At 39.9% G+C, this 19,718-nt stretch overlaps 1 protein-coding gene across 1 annotated transcript in view; it reads right to left on the bottom strand.

The window, feature by feature from the left end:
• The window catches only part of TRPM3 (transient receptor potential cation channel subfamily M member 3), a 494,196-nt gene that overhangs the window by 251,847 nt on the left and 222,631 nt on the right, over nucleotides 1-19,718 (bottom strand). The window lies entirely within an intron of this gene.

Below are 19,718 nucleotides of genomic sequence, written 5' to 3'. Positions count from 1 at the left end.
GTCTTTATCACAGTCGGAAATTTCACAGGTAATGCCTTTTGCAGGAAGAAAGATAACACTTTTTCTTTTCTTTTTATTTTCATTATGTCTTTAAGTACAGGAAATACAGCTTCTTAGAACGGGCAGTGTTGGGACTGTCCGCCCACAAGTCCGGACACTGAGATTGGGCTCCCAGAGTATAAAGGAAGTTCTAGAAAACTGTACCATCTTTGTTCCCACAGTGTCCATCCTGCAGCTCTTTACCAGCACTGGAAATAGTAGAGGAGATCTATTAAGATATTTACAAGATTCCTTCTCTAAGCATTTAGGACAGAAGTTAGCACATCCTGTAATGTTATTTTACATGGCATCATCTTTTCTCTAACACAGTATCAGTGCAACTTAGCAATTTACTCGGCTCAGTGACCAGTGCTGACTGTTACAAGCCACCATGTGTTGGTCATAATTGATACTGACTCTGCCAAGGACCCAGGCATCTGTATAAACTGTGCAAAGTTCTGGTTTGCTGTCAACCCTTAGTCTCCCATCTCCCTCCTCTCTCATGATGGAGTCTATGTAGACATGCGGCACTGAAGGCCATGGTTACTTCGTATGACAAAGCCCATTGTGAAAGTGGCAACATGGGGGATGCCTGTGGGTACAAAGAGCTGCATCCTGTTCCAATCATGGTCACAATTGGGTCGCATCATTTCTCAGTGTTTCTGCACTGTTTACACAAAGAGAAGCACCTGTCCTGTCTCAGAGACCTCCGGGTCCAGTGGCCCTCTGCACCCTCACATCATGAAGGTAACATTTGCAGTTCTGTCTGTCAGCTGGGCATGAGAAAGGCCTCAGTGTCTGTTCGTAGAGATTTTTCTTCTCAAAAATATAGGAATAGCTAGTGGCTGCATCTTTGCAACAGAAATGAGCTGAAGAGCGTAGATAACCACGCTTTATCTTTGTGAAAAGCCTGTAAGTTAAACTACTCATAGGCTGTGATTTTTCCTAGACACTGAATACTTTCACTGATAACATCTCTTGGCAGACAGACGGTAAAAATATTCCTCACTGGACATTTGAAACCAATGTTCTCTACACCTCGGGGAACAGAAAAGGGAGAGTGTATTTTCCTTTCTTCTTTATGGACCACTTTGGCTAGAATTCAGAAGGACCTTTTGGGGAAGCTTCTGCAAATTTGGAGGGAGTGCTAATCAATACTCTCTGAGAGAAAGAATCAAGGGCAGTATCATGGATACAAGGTGAGGTTTGCTGTTAGAAAAAGTGGCATGCGTGGGATTCTAAAGCATGGACAAAGTCACATAATTTTTGTGGTCCACGGTTTTTCTTATCTATAAAATGGGCACAATAATAATAGCTAACACTCTGAGTCGTTATCGTTATTATTTGGGTACCATGTTTCCCTTCAAGAAAAGGGACTACAGGGTTGGTTCTGGTACTAAAAGTTCTGATGCAGGTTCAGATAAGAGCATTATGAGTCTTTTCTATAACATGAAGGTTAATTATAGCTACTTCAGAGCATTGTTGTATTTACCAAAGCACATGATTCAGGAGGAGCACCTGGAACTCAGTAGGCACTCGATGCCTAACATTACGAAGGGCTCACCATGAACCTGGAATTGTGCTATACATGAATTAGCTCCACAGATCCTCATAAGAATCCCATGAGGGACGTACTACTATTTTATGCATTTTACCATTGAAGAAACTGAGGCAGAGAGTTGTCCCAAGTGCAGTTTAAAGCCAGAGTTTGAACTTGGACAGTCTGGCTCCAGAATTCATACTCTTCTTACCGAAGCTGCTGAACCGTCTTTCCAAATTACACAGTATTGGTACTAAATACCCTTGATCTGGGCAGTGCCATCTGGGCATGTCTGGGAGTGCCCTGGTATTTGGACAGTGTTGGACCCCTAGAAGCATGCCTTAGAACCAGCTCATACTTGGACTTTTCCCTCTTTCTGTCCTCACATGTACAGTAATAAACACTCTCCTTAGGATAAGGACTGGGGTAGGAGATTAGGAAGACCGTGTAATAGGAGCAAGAAGTAAAAGAAGGAAGATCATTATAACAAATGGTCCTCTAACAAACAAATGTAATTACAGCAGGATTCCCAACTTGAGAAGGGGGGAAGCATGACAGATGAATTAGACTTTTCAAGGACACTTTGATTATTTCTCTCACTCATGGATCCCAGTTTCAACTTGGATGGCCCTGAACGTTCTACTCAGAATTACTATAGAGAGAGTTGCCAATGCTAGTTAGTTCCTAAAAATAAAGTTACTTGCCTCGTTGCAGTTTAGCACCTTAATAACTTTTTCAAAGGTGAAAAACCCACCTCACTCTTTAGCATAAGGAACGAAGATCAGTTCCCGGTTTATTACTAGCAGATTAACCATTTCCCTTGTAAAGGCATGGAAAAAGGGAGGGTGGGGGGAAGAAATGTAATATAAAAAAATCTCTCCAACATTCATAATTGAATTGGCTTCTCCTTTTTGAGAAGAAAGATATAATACATAATAGAACAAGTGCATGTAAAACACATGAATTCGGAATTCTACAAAGTATCTGCATAATTGACTCTGCTCTACTGTGGGCTTTGCTCTATTGTGCTTTTATTCAGGTCTTCAGTGTGGGTAGATCTTAGATTTTTAAAGTTATTTTTTTGGAGAGGGCAAATTTGAGTATAATCATGGTTTAACTTGTTCCCTAAACTAATTCTCTTTTCTTTTGTCCCAAAGCTTTGAACTGCTCTGTGTGAGTTTCATACTTGGCTTCAGGATCTGAGTTAGTCAGCTCAGAATGGCTATCCTTGTTGTTAGAAAGCATGAAATAGTTTTGACATGCCACATTTCTCACTGACCCTTTAATTCTCTCCTAATGCAAAACTTCAATGGACAGTATGTCCGAAAGTCTTTTCTTTTTAAATATCCCTCAGAAGCCTCATGTACTCTTAGAAAAGATGGATGGCTTCTACCAGACCTTAGAAAACCACTGTGTACATTCTTTTCTAAAGGTAAAATGGTCACATCGCCATGACTGAGCTTGTGAAGGACTATTTTCTTTCTTGTCTTTCTGCATTACCAGTCATGTGTGATGTGTAATAGGGAAGTGATTCCAAAGGCTAATAATTAAAGGAAATGGAATTGAAAACAAAAATGAGGACATTCACATTTTCAACAAAGTATAATGATTACCCCCGAAGAATAAAGTACAAACGTTGAAAGTAAAATGTACAGTCAATAAGGGATAAAAATGATAGAAACAAACAAAAGCTGTAAATATTGCTTTCAAAAGAAAAAAAAAGATTAAGTAATTTTCACAAAGGCTCCGCTACAAACATTAATTCCCCCGAATTACTCTGATGCTTCTTACTCCTGACTCCCCACCAGCTCCAGAATCAAGAACTTCTCTAGGCAGGAATGTTTTACGAGCACATACATCGAGAATGTACCAAATGTGTTTCCAGAAGGTCTTGGAAAGTGCTACGGCAATCCACCCTTTAGCAGAAGAACTTAACAAAACGGCAACAATCCAGACCAGTAATCACAAGATTAGAAAAAAAAAAAAATAAATCCACTAACTTTAGAGGAACAAATTACAAGTGAAAGGTCACTATGTTCCTCTTTTCTGAGACTCTCCTGTTTCAAATGTACACTCTGTCCTGATCAGAACAAAGCCCCAAAGACCCAAAGGTACTGAGTGCCTAGGTTCATTTTTGACTTTTGCTTTCCTTTAGCATCTCCCTGGACATTCCTGTGGTCTTTCTGCAGCACCCTCCACCCCCATTCACTCCTGGGAGGCTGAACAAGAAGAAAACGAGCCGAAATCATTTTACCTGAGCACTGACTCTTGGGTGGCGGCAGAGAGAGTCTCAGGAGCAGAGCCTGTTGCTTTCATTTTGCTGCGTCTGGGGCTGGTCATCCCGTTAATAATGCTCTTCTGACCGCCCACTAGAAAAAAAGCCACTTGCCCAGCTCTTCCCCCAAGAGACGTTTCAAGTAAGCAATGAACTTGGGCAGATTAGCCCCTTGGAATGTGCCGCTTTGGGATTAGCCTCACTAAGAATCCCATGGACATTCCCTTGCAGCCCTCAAATACGGCTTGATTTGAACATCTAATCTGACGCCAGAAGAAAAACAAACCCCCAGAGAGATCGGATTTAACTGGCACAGGTCCTGACAGGCTCTCCCCCCTTGGCTTTTTCCATTTTCAGAGAGAAGCTTTCTGAAAGTGTGATAAGGTGTTCTGAGTTCTGAAAAGTTCAACTTGGGAAAGCAAATCCTTCTAAAGAAACAGTGTGTTAATGCTCTGAGTGGTTCAAACACACAGGGGCATTGTTCATTCCTCCCCAAAGAATGGAATGATAGCATTTCTTTAAAGAGGAACTGCTACAAACTCTGAATGTTTCAAAGGAATAGCTTGGTCCCTGAATGGGAGCCCAAGTAGAATGAAGTTAGACTTTCTCAGTGTCTTTCCACAGCTTCTAAAATGTCAATAAAATGATAAGACTTGTCTGATCACACTTCTCATCCTTGCCCCCTCCCTTACGATCACAAATGTGTGACCGGAAACCTACACTCTGCTGTTTCCCTGTGAAAAAGAGATTAGCTGGGACCCTTCCAGCACACAGATGCAGACTGAAGGCAGGATGGGGTTTACCTGGAGTGGCCCAACTGGGAGCTTCTGGCTCACACTACAAGGTCTCTCTCTCTCTCTCTCCCTCTCTCTCTTTAATTTCTGAGAGAGAGAGAGAGATAGAGAGAGAGAGAGAGAGAGAGAGAGAGAGTAGGGGAGGGTCAGAGAGAGAGGGAGACACAGAATCTGAAGCAGGCTCCAGGCTCTGAGCTGGCTGTCAGCACAGAGCCCGACGCAGGGCTCGAACCCACAAACCGCGAGATCATGATGACCTGAGCCGAAGTCAGATGCTTAACCAACTGAGCCACTCAGGTGCCCCAACAAAGTCTCTTTCAAACATCATCCAAGAGTTCTTAACTAGATAAGTGAACAAATTGGGAGAGAAAAGAGCTCCAATTTCAACGAGGCAAAAATATTTTTAAGTAAGTAAGTATATGAGCATTTCATCCCCAAAGGACTTATTTCCTCCCACAGAGGGAAGTCAGAACAGAGGGGCACCTGGTATCGGGTCCTGAGTCAGGATCTGCACTGACAGTGCAGAGTCAGCTTGCGATTCTCTCCCTCTCTCTGCTCCTTCCCAGTTCTTGCATGCCCTCTTTTGCACGTGCTCTCTCTCTCTCTCAAAAGTAACAAATAAAATTAAAAAACAACAACAGGTCAGAGCAGAGAGTTGGTATTTATGGTCAACAATATGGACTGTAAATCTGTGAGGGCAGTGCCACTTTGATCTTTTATTTCCCTGCAAAGACCTCGTATGTGTTAAAAGAACATTCACTGGGAGTCACAGTGTGAACTGGATGACTTGTTCTGAAGTTGGAAGGAATACTAAGTCTTCTCCTCACCTCTCTGCTGTCTCTAGAATTGATCTCCTTCAAACTCTGGTCTCTCACTTACCAAGTTTCCCCCAAACACAAAAATCAATAAACTACCTAATGACCTTCAACTGAGGAAGCAGTACAGTGAGCAAGACGTGCAAGTGAAACATCAGACAGCTTTAGCGTTAAAGGTGTGTTGGAGAAGTCCCTTCGCTTGTCTTCAGGAGTGGGCTACAGAATAGTGTGGAGGGACAGCCTTAATAATGTGTATCTCCTCCTTTTTATATATATATATTTTTTTATTTATTTCTAGGAGAGAGAGAGAGACAGCGTGAGCAGGGGAGGGTCAGAGAGAGAGGGAGACAAAGACTCTGAAACAGGCTCCAGGCTCCGAGCTGGCAGTCAGCACAGAGCCCGACGCAGGGCTCGAACCCATGAAGCACGAGATCATGACCTAAGCGAAAGTCGGACGCTTAACCGACTAAGCCACCCAGGTGCCCCGTGCATCTCCTCCTTTAACGCACTGGTAACACTCCCATGCATTTTGTTCCCAGGGAATCACCAGAGATGTAAGCACACAGAGATGTTCACTGCATCTTTATTTATAATACAGAAAAACTGGAAAAAAAGTTCAGCAATGGGAGGTTAATTAAACTATGGCTCATGCTGTCTGATGATGATCATAATCTAGTTTCAGAAGACTAATTACATAGAGAAATACATATATTCACATTCTTGTATGAGACAAGAAGGCATAAAATAGGAAGTGAGGAATAATTATAAATTTTAAATACAGACAGACATGATAGGTAGGAAATACACTAAAAGGGAAACTGTGCCTAATTTTTATTTGCTTCCTTTTGGTTTTCTAGATTTTCCAAAGTGTTTTCCTCTAACGATATATTTGTAGTCATAAAACTATATTCTTTGTGGATGGAAGATTTCCAGATTTTTAAAAATTTCAACTGTTAAGCTTAAGACAACAGGAATTCACTAGGAAGAGTAGTTCAGGAAGTGACTTAGGAAGAATTCAGTCAAAAGAGAGGGTTGTTGGCTGGCTCACTCGGTAGAGTGGACAACTCTTGATCTTGGGGGTCTTGAGTTTCAGCTGCGTTTTGAGTGTAGAGATTACTTTAAAAAATATAGAGGGGTGCCTGGGTAGTTTAGTCAAGTAAGCATCTAACTTTGGCTCAAATCATGATCTTATGGTTCATGAGTTCAAGCCCTGCATAGGGCTCTGTGCTGACAGCTCAGAGCCTGCTTCCGCTTCTGTCTCCCTTTCTTTCTCTCTCCTCAGTCATGCTCTGACTCTCTCCCTCTCTCTCTCAAAAATAAGTAAACATCAAAAAAGAAAGAAAATACGGAGGGCTTAGTGGGCACTAGTTGGAAAGAATATTTCTATAAGGTGCTGGGTGAGTCTTCTAGAGTTTAAAGGAGGTGGGGAAAGGAAGGAATCGGAGAAGAAAAGGAAAAAAACAAGAAATGGGAAGGAGAGAAATGGGGTGAGTAGAGGAGGAGGAGGGTTGGTGGGCAGACAAACACCTGAGAGACAAGGATCTGGTAGGCTGTAGACTATCTGGGTGATTAAATTGGTTACTAGACAATCCCTCCAATATAAGAAATATTTTAAAAATTCAGCTTTCTTTCAACCCCCTTCATCATTAGATGCTACTTCAAACCTTCATCTGACTCACTTTAAATCTTGAATTCCCTCACATTCATAATGAGCCTTTTAAACACTGCCCTTGGTTTTCTTAACTCTATTCTCTCTAGTCTTACTTATTTTTCTTTTTACTTACTTTTCCTTTGTAGAGGGAAATGTTTGATAGGGACCAGAACACGTGGCCTCTTCCAAGAACTTTATACCAAAGACAAAAACATTATCTCTAGAACCACAAGCGCTTTTGTTTAAGAGAAAGGGAAGCCCCAGGTAAAGTCGGCACCGAGATGCTTTCACAAGAAGCTGCAGATGATCTTCAGGACCCTTTGATTTGAGAAGGTAATTAGTTCCACAGAGACTGTAGCTCTGGGCCACACTGTCCATGTGGATCTTTTTAGAATCTCTTGTGCATCACCCAACAATGCAGCTCCTGACAGGGTATATTTCTAGCCTGTTTCAGAAGTAGTTTACGGAGAATATAATTTGAATACTAACAAGAGGAAACCACAAGGGTAATGCTAACCGTGGTTGTTCTTTATGTAGAGGCAGAGTACCTTATTCTAATTCCTCATTAAAGAAAAAAATCATGCTCAAATAGAATATACTAAAAACTTTCCACTGGTACCTAAACCAATTTTAAAAATGGAAATCAGATTTCCTACAAGCAGCAACTAGATTTTGACATGAAAATAAAAATGCCTATTTCACTGCTATAAAGATGTCCAAAGCATTTTTCCCCTGTGATGCCCACATCTGACAACAGCAACAAAAAGAGCATAATGTAGAGTGGGAGTCAGCAAACATTTTCTGTAAGGGGTCAGATGGTTAGTAATTTAGGCTCTCCGTGGTACCATATAACTTCACCATTGTAACAGCAGAGCCGCCATAGTTGTGACGTCGACCAGCGAGCACGGCTGTGTTCCACTAAAACAGGTAGCAGGCTGGGATTGACTTGTGCTGGTCAACCCTTGGTATAGGAAAAGGGGTCTGTGTGATGGGGCTGCAGGGGAGGGAGTGGGGGTCTGCGTCTTCCTCAGCTGTGTTAGGTAAGTTCTCACCCAGGTGCCTTCCCTCTTGTTTCTTCTACCTGGACAGTGCCATCCTCAGAACACAGAGGGGACTACTGAGACCCTTTACCTGCCCAGCTATCTACAGGCACACTGTGTCCTTCTCTATTCCCTTACTTTCCTCTGTATTTCACATAGCACTTCACGTCACCTGGCAGTACACCATGTCCTTACGTGATTGTCTTGTGTCTGTGTCCCTCACTAGAATGTGAGTTCTTGAGGACAGTGATTCTGTGTTGTGATTTCTGTTGACTCAGCACCTAGAACTAGGTTTGGGGCCTTGTAGACATACATAGGGGATTTAGGCATATCATTCGACGTACTTGCTCATCAGTTCCTCACCTATAAGATGATAGAAGTAGATGGACCTGTGTTTCCTAAAGGGAGATTTTAGGGTGAGACCTTGGTGGCGGTTAAAAAAACTTTTTTAATGTTTTTTTTATTTTTGAGAGAGAGAAACACAGTGTGAGTGGGGGAGGGGCAGAGAAAGGGGGACACAGAATTCGAGGTAGTCTTCAGGCTCGAGCTGTCAGCACAGAGCCCAAAGCTGGGCTTGAAGTCATAAACCACAAGATCATGACCTGAGCTGAAGTTGGACACTTAACTGACTAGACCAACCAGGCACTCCTCGATGGGAACTTTTAATAGCAGGGTTTATGTTACTATATAACATATATATATATACAATGGCTAAACCTGTACCTTAACAAATGCTATCTCCTGGGAACATACATTTTCACTTTTGGAGTTGAGAAAAAAAATGAGTCCATTAAAAATATTTAAGAAATTAGAATAAAAATCATTTGTAGATCAGAGAAAAATCGTGCCGTATCACAAAACTGACTGGAGTTTGGGAAACACAGGACCAATCCTTCTTAAATGTTCCTTGTGTTTATTCTAATGCTTGACAATAAATATACTGTGGTCTCTAATATTTACAGTTGCAGTTGACCTATAAAGTAAAAATAATGCCAGAGAAACATCACAAAGTCAACTTCCTCTAAAGCATGCTGCCACCAGCACATTCTCGCTAAAGCAAGTGATTAGAACACCCCTCGGTCAGCCCCTTTCATGGCTCCCCATCCCCAGCCTGATCATATCAGGTCAGAAATTAAAACCTTTAGGAAACAGCTTTGGAGGTTTCTTTATGGAAATCTCTCCATTTTCCTCCAAATCTTTGACCACATTGTGCCCCAGTAAACTAAATGATTGATTGGTCCCCTAATGCACCATGTTATTTATTCCACACTGCCCAGCCTCTCAATATGCTGCCCCATTTGCCTGGAAACGCTAAGTTCTGGCTTCTGTCCTAAGTCAATGCCTCTTCGTTCTTCCAGACCCCGTATGAAATACCGTGTTCTCTAACAGGCTCGGCTGCCTGCTGCCAGACACGATGAATCACCACAACTACTATTGCACTTCTGTACCTTGCCCCACTTCCATTAGGTAAAAAGGCATACAGTATTATAATTACTGATGTTCGTGTCCAAACTGATAATCGTTCATTGTCAAATTCCACTGTAAATACTCAGTACTCCAGGTCTGTTATGGTACTGCCTCAGCTACATCAGGTCTCTTCATTCTATTTTTGAACCTGGTTTCTATGGGAATATCAATTCCTCATTTAAAATTTATTTTAATGTTTATTTATCTTTGAGAGAGAGAGAGAGACAGAGTGCGAGCAGGGGAGGGACAGAGAGAGAGGGAGACACAGAATCCAAAGCAGGCTCCAGGCTCTGAGCTGTCAGCACAGAGCCCAAAGCAGGGCTCGAACTCACAAACCATGAGATCATGACCTGAGCCAAAGTCAGACACGTAACCAACTGGACCCCAATTTCTCATTTTTAAAAAGTCATCATTGGGGGAGAATTCTTTGTGGCCTGAAATTACTTACATTAAAATTCACTTCATAGCCTCTACCACTTAGATCATAGACACCTTAACATAAAGTTAAATTATATTTTTATCACCAGATTGGGAAACGATTCAATAAGTTATGCTTTACAATTATAAATGAAACTTATTTTTTATCAATAGGTCATGCTGTGTAAATTATACTTAAACACATTCAAAATTTTTACGTAGAAGTTAATATGAATATATATAAGACTGTTAATCTCATGGGCATTTTCATAAGCCACTTAAAATATATTTCCATGTTTCTTTGGAAAATTGTTTCCTCATCATAAAGCAGCTAATCACTGTTTGGCAATAATACATCATATTTATAAAGAATTCTACAGTTCACAGAATGCTTTCACAAATAACGTTTCATGAAATATTCCCAGGAACTCTCTAAGGCAGGTATTATAAAATTTCATTACCCAAGTAAAAAGCTGGGGCTTACAGAGGTTAAGTATTGTGCCAAAGTTATACATCAGCCACTGGCTTAGCCTGAGACTCAAATTCCTTGTGCTCCCACTGGGGTACAGCGAACCCAGCCAGCATCTTCATACTTTGTGACTGATTTTAGGGGGTGCTGAACGATCCTTTTCTCCTCTGTAGTGTAATCAGTGGATTGTTATCATCCTGATCTTAAAAAAAGTATACATACTGCTATGTGTGTATCAAGCCTAACAGACTGCTGAAAATTTGAATGAGGATGTAGTTCTCTATTTCAAAAAGTATCCCATTTATAGTCAAGGATCTGTTTGAAAGTAATAGCTGTGTTCATACCTGGTAACATAAACACTTACAAGCCATACACATACTCTCAGCGACCTGAACGCCTCCATGGATGGAAAAACTGAACTACAGTAGTGCCGACCCTGTAAAACTGTTGTACATCTTTAAGAGATAGTGACAGGGGAAACTTCACTCAGAGAAGGAGAAAATGAAAGAAAAAATCATGATCAAGAAAACTAGGAAAATGACACACTCCACAAGAGCTACATTGTTTAAAATCATGAGCCATTCGTTGGAAAGAAGTATCTGTGTTATAGTGTGGGTGCACAACTTGTGGCCGGGGCGGGGGGGGTTTTGTTTTCATGGGGGCTGCCCGCATGGGAAATACATCAAGTAAATGATGGCAGGGGCGAGGTGAGGTCCTCCTGTACGCCCTTGATTCTGTTTACCTTACTACTCATTCCTGAACTGTCCTGACTTTGTCAGGAGCCAAAGAAATAGGCTGAGTTGTGAAATGGAAGCATTTTGTGCTATGTAGAAATGTGGAATTTATGTAACAAATAATATCATAGATTCAGAGACTAATTTCTATTTTGTGAACCTCTTCTGCCCTGGGAGGACCAAAAACTTTGAGAAGAGGGTGAGGATGGATATGCAGCTGTATTTGTATCTGTAGTAGAATTCCCACATCAGGATTCACTGCTAGGGAAGCCAGTGACGCCACCCTCTCTTCTTCCCTTCCTCCCTCTCTCTGTATGTGTATATATATGTATATATATATATGTACATATATACATATATATGTATTTGCATATACATATATATGTATATATGATATAGACATACATACATAGATACATGAGGTTTAATATATATACAGATAGGTGCACCTGGGTCGCTCAGTCAGTTGTGTGTCCTACTCTTGATTTCTGCTAAGGTCATGATCCCGTGGTTGTGGAATCAATCAATCCCTGCATCAGGCTCTGTGCTGTATTTGGAACCTGGTTAAGATTCTCCCTCTCTCATGGGGCACCTGGGTGGCTTAGTCGGTTAAGCGTCCGACTTTCGCTTAGGTCATGATCTCGCGGTTCGTGGGTTCGAGCCCCGCGTCGGGCTCTGTGCTGACTGCCAGCTCGGAGCCTGGAGCCTGTTTCAGCCTGTGACTCCCTCTCTCTCTGACCCTCCCCTGCTCAAGCTCTCTCTCTCTCTCTCTCTCTCTCTCCTAGAAATAAATAAAACATATAAAAAATTTAAAAGATTCTCTCTCTCTCTGTTCCTCTCATACTGCCCTTCTCCCCTGCTCACACTTTCTCTCTCTCAAAATAAATAAACATTAAAATATGTATACAAATATATACTCATATTTCTATATTTATATTTATACGACCTGATATATTCTATATTACATATTACTGTTTTACATTGTATTCATATTTTTATATTACATTTGGTTTTAATTTTACATATTGTGTTTTAAAAATATATTTTAAAATAAATTATTAAATCCATTTCTAATTCTATAATATTTACATATATTTATTTATAAATATTTTTATATATACATTTAAAGTTATTTTTAGTTTTCTTATCATTGGTCCCAACTACTTAAAAGCACTTTGATTTGTCTGAGATACTGATTTATCTTCATCAATGAGTTATTTCTCAGGTCAAACGCTTTATCCTCACAAGGGAAAGACCTAAATCTGGCTGTGGGATTTTCTTTCTGAAACCCGGACTGTCTTTATCCATTCAAAGCTGTCGTAAGGCGGAGCCCGGTGGAAGCATGACTGACCAGGAGTCCCAAAATACGCATCCCAGCCATGGCTTGTTGGTGACTGTGCGTGTGGTCTTGGGGAAGTGACTTCATCTTGGTGATGTCTTAGGTCAATCTCAGTTCTTAGAGCTGGAGACTCGGGGAATCAGAACATGACAATTTTGCCGTTAGTCCCTCGTTAGTGTGTATGGAGTACGTATAGAGGCATTTTGAAGATGAGGGTTTTTGTAGTTTTAATTTTTACAAATTCGGGAACCATTATTCTTTTGATAACAAAAATGTAGCAGGGCACAAGGTTTTGTGCCTACCGAGACCAAGTACGTAAGGAGATTTGAATTAATAAATAATCCCTTAAAGAATTCTCACTAGATGCCAACTGTTCTTAAGAATGCCCTGGTTTAGCAATCCGACACACACAAGAATCTTATGCTGTCTCAGTAAGATTCCAAGTATTATTAAGACATTATTACAATTAATTAATACTTGACATTTCTGGTTCTGCCATTGAGAGAGTTTTCAAGACCAATTCTCTTGCCTCATCCACAACCAAATGATAAATCAAATCAGGTCAGAAAATGCAGAGACTGCCCATGATTGGTACTTTTTTTAAAACCTAACAATCAAGCATTATTTAACTGGAGAGACTGAGATCAAATCAATCTCATTTCAAGCATCAGAAGTAAGTTATAAGCAAACAGATCCAGCAATATCAATGTAAAACTATTCCTATTACTCTCTGGAAATAAAAAATTATTAGGTATTAAGTTAATGCAGCATGAGTATATTTCTGTCTGATAGCCATCTTTCTCTGTCAACTTACTAGATTGTTAGGTAGAAAATAAAACCATCATAAATTCAGCCTTTGCTTATGTGGCACTAAAGTTTTAAGGTGCTTCAAGTTTATTAGGCACTGTCCATGTCTTCCCTTACATACTCACTATCAAAGCTTGTAGCTTTTTTATTTATTCTTATCTTTGTATAATATGAAATCTCTATGGAAGATTTTAGGACCTGGAAGATATAAATACATATATTAGCTTTCTCTAAATACATTAATTTAAATTTGGTGTGCATAGAAATGAACACAAATTCAAAAGTAGGTATAAAAAATGACCACTACAGAAATATAGATTTAATCTCCAATCTGTGTTCCACTGGATGGCAGCGTGATTTTTTTTCTCCTCTATTTTCTCAGCACCTCACCTTACTCTAATGGCGAGAATTCTGATCTTTGAGTATTTGATACCGGAATGAATGTCTGAGAGCAAATTCTTTTGAAAGAAGCTATGCTAATAAAGATATTTTTAAGAATACACTGTGCTGGCTTCCTAATTTGTCCCCTTCATTGTCCATCTAGCATAAATCTCTTTTTCCCTCTTAATTAAGAGAATTTCTTAGAGCATTTTATGTTTGAGGAGAAATTGAACAGAAGTACAGAATTCTCATTTATTCCCCATCCTCCATGATTTCCAACTTATTTAATATCTTGTACCAGTGTGCTACATCTGTTCCAATTTATGAACTGATATTGATACATTTTCATTAACAAAATCCACAGTTTTATATCAGGGGTCATGCTTTGTTTTGTATAGTTCTCTGGGTTTTTGCCACAAGCATAGCATCATGACTCCATCATCGCGGTATCATGTGTAACAGTTTTAGCAATGGCCGTTTAGAATAATGAATTGGCTCATGTCATTCCCTGGTCCCCAAAATCATTCAGTGGCTTGTCACTACTAGAAGAAAATCTAGGTCCTCAACTGGTCTTTAGTCTTTTTTTTTTTTTTTTTAATATTTTTATTTATTTCTAGGAGAGAGAGAGAGAGACAGCGTGAGCAGGGGAGGGTCAGAGAGAGAGGGAGACACAGACTGAAACAGCCTCCAGGCTCTGAGCTGGCAGTCAGCACAGAGCCCGACGCGGGGCTCGAACCCACGAACCACGAGATCATGACCTAAGCGAAAGTCGGGCGCTTAACCGACTAAGCCACCCAGGCGCCCCAACTGGTCTTTAGTCTTGCATGGTTCTCTCATCCCCGCTCACTCCTTCCAGCCACATCAACCTCCTTTCAAATCCGTGACTGCTCCAAATAAAAAGACAGGAGTAAAAATGTCATTGGTCTTTAATTCAAACACTACTTTCTGAGGAAACATGAACAGATAATATTCATCACCTGGGTAAAGGGGGTTGTGGACAGTTTGATGTTTCAAATGTCAATTTTCATAAGTAGCAATTCTTTACAGATTTATTTAATAATGTGATCTAAGATTCCTATTGGCACACAAGGGATAAGTATAATAAGTATTTCATAAGTAAAGTCAGGTCAATAATCACCAGGAAATTGTGGAGAAGAGATGAAGTACTTGATTCACCTACCAACTTCACCTCCAAACTCTAAGTTTGCAAGAGATCTTAGGTCCTTTCCCAATATTTAGTAAAAAAGTAACTTCTTTCTTGTGAACCGCTTTTTTCTAGCTCATGATATAACTGTAAAGGTAAGTCATAAAATAAACACACACACACACACATATACACATATATGAAATTTCTGACTCTGGGATGCTACCTCCTGTGTTAAAATACTATATGTGACCATTTATTAAAACTGTCACTGCAGGTAAAGGTATCTAATTGACTGTAGTACCAGTTGACTTTCACACACACACACACGGAGTTTCTTTTATTAAAACAAGTATTCCTTTTTCCTTTTCCTTTTTGTTTGGAGTACCACATGTCATAATGATGTGGACATGATTGCTAAATACTGACTCCACCTGAGGTCACATTAAATGAAGAGTAATAATAAACTATGGGATGCATATAAATGCACACGTATGCATTGTGTTCCATTTGGGATCCCAGAATTTGTTATTTGAAAGTGAATTATTATAAGAGAGGGTATGCATTTCATAAATGTACAAATCCAATATTTCATAAGAGAACCAGGTAGAGAAAACTGTTCTCTGTGCTTACAGTTCTAATGCAGAAGTCTTTAAATAACCATTAAGAATATAAACGTAGGGGTGCCTGGGTGGCTCAGTCGGTTGAGAGTCCAACTTCAGCTCCGGTCATGATCTCATGGTTCATGGGTTTGAGCCCAGCATTGGGCTCTCTGCTGGTGGTGCAGAGTCTGCTTCTGAACCTCTGTCTCCCTCTCTCTGCCCCTCCACTGCTCATACACTCTCTCAAAAATAAACAAACATTAAAAGAATAAAAAGAACAAAATGTGAACAAAAGCTTAGTTGTGGAGCTAATTATATTTTATTAAAGTTGATGCCACCTGGAGCCTGACTCTGACCATTACAGGAAAAATTTGAACACCAGCCATCAGAGCTGCATTCACCTACTTTTTAAATAATTCACATCAGCATTCAAGAATACTTGTTGAATGCTAAATCACGTGCAAATTATTTTTATGTTGCAGAGGAAGAGCAAAAGTTTTGAAGAACCTTTATCTGCTTTCCAGTTCATACTGTGTTCCAGAGCAATGCTTTTCAGATGATTTGTGGGGAAGGATCACTTAAAATAAGTATTCAATCCACTGAAAACTGATCATTTTATAAAATGCCATAAAATGATGATGCACGTGGACTTTGTGGCAGTGGCGCATTGCTGTAGAAAGTTCTAAATGTTTCTTCTCAATTTTCGCCCTTCTCTCATTATTCACATACAGATTGTGGGTGGCATCAGCTCATGGACCCTAAGGCACCCCCAGTTTTGGCCAGAAGAGGGGCCTGAGCTCAGTCTGGAAGAGAACTGGTGCTCTTAGCAGAGTAGGCACGTAAGTGATTTTTGTTGTGTTTCTTTGAATGAATTGAATTTGTCCTTCATGATTTCCATGATTTCAGGGAGGTGGTTTCAATTTAATTACCTGTTCCCATGCTTTCTACCTCTTAAGAGTTAGCTTTAATTTTCCTTTATTCTCTTCTTTCCATCTCCACGATGGAAAATGTCTCCTCCCTTGAGCTTTCAAGTACGTACTTTTCTTTCCCTGCCTGTTACCACTTTCTATCCTTACTGATGATACACAGTTAGTTATTCTATATCCTCATGCCCGTTTAGGGCAGGGACCAGATCTATTTACCTTTTTACTCTCTTCCCTTACCCCAGTGCCTGGTCCCTAATAGACCCTTAAGAAACATTTGTTAAAATAGTGGATAATATTATACAGTTATCAAGAAAATAGATCATGCAACTGTGGACGGAGCATTCTTTAAGATGTTCATCAATGGAACACTTTACTCCTCTATTTTCCCAACATGCTCTGCACCTGTGCAACTGTCAAATCTTAAAATACTGGGCAAACTGAACCTGTCAGTCTTAAAGTATTGCCACTGAAATGACTGAGTGATTTACTGGGTCACATGTTCACGCACAGCACACATGTGCACACACATACACACGCATGTGGGTTTTTTTTTAATGTTGTTGTTGGGATCTGGTAGACACATTCCAAGCTCTGCTTTCACCAGTTCTACATTACAGAAAACATTCTGAAAAGCACTGAAAAGAGAGAAACATATAAAAATGTATTAAATCTCCACCCTTCCTTTTGGATGGTATTATAGCTTACTAACATATTTGAAGAACAATGGGTCCATAGCATTCTTGAATGCCTGGACATCATATTTTTGGAGTCTAAGGGAAAAAAATCTTAGGAAATATTTTTATTGCAATGTTATTTTGAAGGTACAAAAAGTCTTTTCTTAATGTTAGATGCCAGTATTTAAATTCAATCGTTTGTTAAGTAGAATAATTGCCCATCAATTATGTTTTCCCACTGAATTTAGACCATGTTATACCACGGTTTGGCTCAAAAATTTTCAAGTCATAGAAAACAGAGGCTGATGTAGATGATCCAAAAATAATTTTCGTCGTGTAATTCAAAATAACAGAGAAGATCAGAACTTTTGTTTCTCAGATAAACTTTAAGTGATGGTCCTTGCTAGCCCTCTGTTGTATTCAAATAGAAAGTTCAGTATTTTCTATGTAAAATGAAACGGTGCCAAGAGAATCTGAAATAGCTGGATGTTAGTTGGTATCTGCATATGCGTGGAGTTCTGTGTGCCCTGGACAGGCTTATATGATTAGTTAGTTCAAATGATTGAGGACAAAATCTTGAAGTGCTCTGTTCAGCTTAATTCTAGGACTCTCTTTCTTTGTGTTCTTAGAGTCACAGATTTCCCCACATTTGTACTCCTCTGCTCATGATTCAACATTTAAGACCTAATTGATGCATTTCTCAGACACTGTTGCTATCAACGTGAGCCTTGGTGTTAGGCATCGATACAACTCATTTGGAGACTATCTACATGAAGGCTAAACCATTCAGTTAGAGAGTTTGCTTATAGTCCATTCTTTCCTAGAATGCTTAGAGGGGAAAAAAAGAGAGAGAGATGAAGCGATAGCCTGTTTGTGTTTCCAATTATCCTTGGCTGCAAGCCATTCCATTGCCTCAGTTTCTCCTTCGGCAAACCTAAGCATACTGCCCATCTCTTGTTATCCCCCAAGGGACTGTGGTCTGGATCGATAACACGATGACAACCCGGATACTTTGCGTATCGTATGAGGACTTGTTTTCTACCATGCTCGCTTGTCGTTTGCACAATAAAACATTCTTTTAAGCTTTTTTTGTACCAGTGGCAAAATTTAAGCAGTTTTAAATTACATTCTTGTCTGACTTATACCTAAGTCTCAATTTTCTTTGGATTAAAAAGGCGCTGTATAAATTAATGTGACTTAAAAAAAAAAAGCACACACACACGTGACCAACTATTAGGAGTTTTGTGAGTTTAAGTTAACATGGAATTTGATTACACAGTACATTCTGGGGCTCAGCCACAGCAGGCTGTAGACACCAGGCAGGCTGCTTACGACTTAAGCATTGTTTCAATGTGATTTTGCAAAGGATTTCATTTAATGCAGATTAGTAAGTTTATTAAGCTGGTGATAATTGAAGCCTCTTAGGTTTGATAAGTACCATACAGCAAGGTAGATTAGTGGGCTTTAATTTGTTGCTCTCAAATAACAAACAAAGACTTAGCAGAATAATTACATCTCCTCAGTTGGGCTAATAGAAGGCGACATCACAATGGGGCTTTTGACCATTTCTGCATTTCTGCAGTTTCCGCTGGAGCACGGCCTTCCGGGTTCTGTGCGGTTTCTCTCAAGCGACACCCAGATCTATCACCCGCAAATTACTTCACTTCAAGAGCAATTAAAAATGTTGTCATGAAATGTGAGCCATGAATGCAAATATTCACTTCAGAGCAGGCTGTCTTCTTTCTTAGTCACAACTTTTCTGTTCCCTAAATTTTTGTCCATTGCCTTGTCCAGATTTTAAGAACCTGGAGGGCAGAGGCCATCTCCCAAATGATTCCTCAGCAACTTGTACAGCATTTGATCTCTTGAGGCTAACCTCAGTCTGCTTGCCTACCAAATTAATGAATTATCTTAAATAATTATAAAGTATGCCTGTGAATAACATTATCACCAAGTTTTCACGTTCTGGGAAGTTGGTCTTAGTGGGAATATAAAGTTGCTGTTCTAGCCAAAAGACTGAGTCAACATAGGCAAGAGATTGTATCAATGAGGGAAATGATTTATTATCTGATAGATTCTTGGCCACACAGAGCATTTAGCTCGAGTCAGTTGGCTAGACAAATTAAGTTGGTGACTTAACATGACCCAGTCCTACTTTAGTTGATTTGGCGGCATGCATGGAGGGAGAGACAGGCCTCATTTGCCTGGATTGCTAGGTCTACCATATTTCTAACAGGGTCACAAGCCAGGCAGTGAAAAATGCTATGCTGGAGGAGTGGACATAAATAATGTTTCTTAACAGGAAATGCCAAAGCTGTTTGAAATGGCTGGAAATGAATTTCTAAAGTTAATCTTGTTTCTTTTTCTTGTTTCTTTCTTTCTCTTCTATCCCTGTATATTAGAACATCAGCAAGACCACAGGAGTGGAGACTGAGTCTTTGAGAATTGATGCTGGTTTATTCTCCCCTGGCTTTTCAGGGAGTTTATTTTTTTCAGAATGACACCCCACACATCAAACTTGGCAAGCAATTTTGAGTATTCTGGGAGATAGCACTTTCTTAAGATTAATTTTAAACTCAATCCCACTTCTCTATTTCCCACTTG

This window comes from Crocuta crocuta, unplaced genomic scaffold (genome assembly GCF_008692635.1).
Source record: "Crocuta crocuta isolate KB4526 unplaced genomic scaffold, BGI_CrCroc_1.0 scaffold41, whole genome shotgun sequence".
Classification (NCBI taxonomy): domain Eukaryota; kingdom Metazoa; phylum Chordata; class Mammalia; order Carnivora; family Hyaenidae; genus Crocuta; species Crocuta crocuta.
This window is presented reverse-complemented; position numbering and strand designations above follow the sequence as displayed.